The 3,346-nt window shown below is 46.0% G+C and overlaps 1 long non-coding RNA gene across 1 annotated transcript; it reads right to left on the bottom strand.

Moving 5' to 3' along the window:
- Positions 1-1,481: 1,481 nt before the first annotated feature.
- LOC113020919 (uncharacterized) lies at positions 1,482-1,827 on the bottom strand. Its single transcript, XR_003272248.1, has 2 exons — positions 1,685-1,827; positions 1,482-1,602 (listed from the first exon to the last, which is right to left on the bottom strand). It is a non-coding gene; the product is annotated as an uncharacterized LOC113020919 (long non-coding RNA).
- Between the last annotated feature and the right edge of the window lie 1,519 nt (positions 1,828-3,346).

Below are 3,346 nucleotides of genomic sequence, written 5' to 3' on the forward strand. Positions count from 1 at the left end.
CAGCCCATTTTAGTGCCAAAAACTCAAGTTTCCCTGAGTGCCACCTGTAATTCCTCTCAGCTTGTGTTAATGTTCTTGACCCATATCCAATGACTCTTAATTTACTGTCCTGCCTCTGATACAAGACTGCACCAAGGCCTTCTTCTGAAGCATCGATGTGCAGAATGAAGGGCTCCTCAAATTTAGGATAAGCCATCACAGGTGGATTAGTCAAAACATCCACCAAATAGTCTAGTGCTTTTTGGTGGCTGTCACTCCATATGATTTTTTGGGTGGGTGCAGCATGCCCCGCCTTGGCTGACCGCGCTGGTGTTTGCGTGTGGTCAACTGAGAGTAAATCATATAGGCACTTTGCATGTCTTGAAAAATCTTGTACATAGCTTCGGTAGTATCCTAAAAATCCTAAAAGCTTTCTCAGCTCTTTAATGTTTGTTGGTGGGTTGTCCTTCAAAGCTCGTACTGCTTGTACCTCTTTCTCATCCATTTTGTAGCCGTCTGCTGAAATGATTTTGCCCACATAGCGGACCTCATTTTTAAACAAGTCACATTTATCAGGTCTTAGTTTTACTCCCCAAGCCCGCTGACGTTTGAGAACTGATCTCAAATCTTCAATATGCTGTTCAAATGTTTGACTGTACACCAAAACATCATCTAAATATGGAGTGCATATTTTGTCCCTCAAGCCTTCCAAACTTTCCTCCATGCTCCGCTGGAAAGCTGCAGGTGCATTGGTGAGTCCAAATGGGATCCTATTCCATTCGTACAGCCCCCAGGGTGTTGTGAAGGCGGTATATTTTTTCGAGTCTTCGCTGATTTCACCTTGATAGTACGCTTTGCCTTGGTCAAGCACACTAAACCACCTATTGCCGCCAAGTCCATCAAGGATTTCCTGTATTCGTGGAATAGGGTGTCTGTCTGGAATGGTCTTTTTATTGAGGCCCCTATAATCGACACACAGTCTCAGGCCTCCATCCCGCCTTCTCACACACACTATTGGAGAGGCATATGGTGAGGTTGATTTGTGAATAAAGTCTTTTTTTAACAAGTCCTGAATGTGACTTTTTACTTCATCGTAGAGAGCACGTGGGACTGCATTATAGGATTTGGCTACAGGAATCTGATCAGTGAGTTTGATATCCATTTTTAGATTTCTTATGTAACCAACTTCCTCTTTGTGTTAAGCAAATGCGCCTGACTCCTCCCTTAACATTTTCATGACGACCGCCTGTTGTTCTGTGTTAAGGTGGCCCAAATTGACAGGTGGTTCCCAAGGCTCTTCTGCTGAGCTAGGTGAGTTCTGATTGTCTTTTTCTACAATCGAGCCTATCTGAGCTTCTTTGAGATTTACAGGATAACTATGTGTTACCCTCTCTATGTTACCTAGAAGGGTTTTAGGTGGCAACACAATGTCATGTTTGGTAGCATTAGTGTCATGCGCCGTGGTGCGCGGGCACGAAAGGATCCAGGCGCAGACTCCGAGCTAACAAAAAGACACTTTAATAAAACAACGAAAGGCGACCCGGGGAAAGTAGAGAGCAAAACAGAAACTAAAAATCCGGGGAAACAATGACACGAGGAAGCCGGGATCGGGACGGCGGGGGGCTGCAATAGAAAGGGGAGATGATTACTAGGGAGCCAGGAAGCGGGGAGAACATATCAGAACTGAGTTAGAGTAGGGGCTTACGATAGAACGGGACCGTGGGAGCTCGGGAGGGAAGTGTGGCAGTCCGTGGGGGCAGGAAGTCCGTGGAATGGCGAGTGGGCCAGGTGAGCACCGCGAGATCCAGTTTAGCCGGAGGACAGGCAGGTAGCAGACGCCGAGTAGAAACCACTGTGGGGATGACTACGAACTGGCGTGGAGCATCCGTCAGCGCTGGATTAAGTGGATCTCCGTGTAATCACCGGGATGGAGAGCAGGTGTGCTGGTGATGGCCCAGCCCGGGGGTGTGGCTACCCGAGCATCACGCATTCCACAAACACAGGACCACGGACCATGACAATTAGTAACATAGATATTGACTTTGCAGGTGCTGCCTGATATAGACAGCAACTGGCAGTTAGATTTCAGACCCTCATCTAAAGACAAGTTTTCATCTGGCTCGAAAAGCATTTCACTTTTTACCTTTAGGTCTGTTTTGATGGAACAACTAACGCCGTACATTTGCCCACCCGGTACGACAATAGCTTTGCGTCCTGATCTGATAGGATAAGTAACTATCTCGTTACTGGTGGTGTGGATAAGGTTCAACAGTGCTTCTGCTTTGCTTGATCCTACTCTTAGAGAGTTTCTGAGTAGAGACAAGCTTTCACTGGACTGAGTAGTGTCTTTTTTGATCAGTTCCTCAATAGCATTAAACCCTATTATTGGTTTTTGCATCACATCCTGACTTACTAGGATTGGAACCCGAACCTCATTCTGAGCTGCAGCTTTTCCTCTCGAATCACAAAGGCTAAGGCTAACTTCTACCCAACCCTGGAAAGGGACTTCAGATCCATTTACAGCTCTCAAGTCTAAAAGTTCATCCTTACTTAATAAATCGCTGATGGGGTGAACTTCTAAGTGAGGTAAATTGTCTGATTTCCAGCATGCACTCATTATTGAAACTTGGGCTCCCGTGTCCCACAGTGCCTGTGTTTTGCAGTTATTCATTCTACACCATACTAGACACTTTCTGCCCACGAGCTGTGCTACTTTTCTTTTTTTGGTACTTAAATTGAACACGTTTGGGGGTTGGTTCCTAATTTTAGGATTTCCTGAGTCAGTTGGTGATGCAAGGGATAAGCTTCGGGCCTTGGGAATGTTATCACATTGGGACATTGGTGCTGAAGCTGTGGCTTGTCCCGCAGTCACAGCCCCGCCCAGTTTTCCTGCTTCTGAGCTCCCCTTACTTTGCATCCCTTTGCCCAGTGAGAGTCACTGCCACATTTGAAACAATGGTCACAGTCCATGTTTTCTTGTTGACATGCAGAGCATCGCCTTTTTGGTCTCTGAGCTGCCTTTCTGTACGCCCTGACTTGTCTATCACCATCACCACTTCTATGTCGTTGGACAGTTTGCACTAGTGAAGCTACCTGTCCTGTGAGTTCCCTGATTGCTGAGTTACTTTCCTCAATTTTTGCAAATAAGGAGTTATCTTTGAGGGTTTTAGCCGGTTTTGTGTCAGGCTGGCTTGTGCGGGGATCAGTAAGCGCTACATTCTGCTCAACTACATTTAGTCCTGTTCTAAATGACCTGTGGGCTTTTGCCTTTAACGCTCTCTCGCTTTCATTGTACTGGGCTGTTTGCATTTTCATTAATAAGAGTTCATCGCTACAGTTTTCATCCCGCAAATATGCTCTCATTTCT

The sequence above is a fragment of the Astatotilapia calliptera genome, chromosome 1 (genome assembly GCF_900246225.1).
Source record: "Astatotilapia calliptera chromosome 1, fAstCal1.2, whole genome shotgun sequence".
In the NCBI taxonomy this organism is placed as follows: Eukaryota; Metazoa; Chordata; class Actinopteri; order Cichliformes; family Cichlidae; genus Astatotilapia; species Astatotilapia calliptera.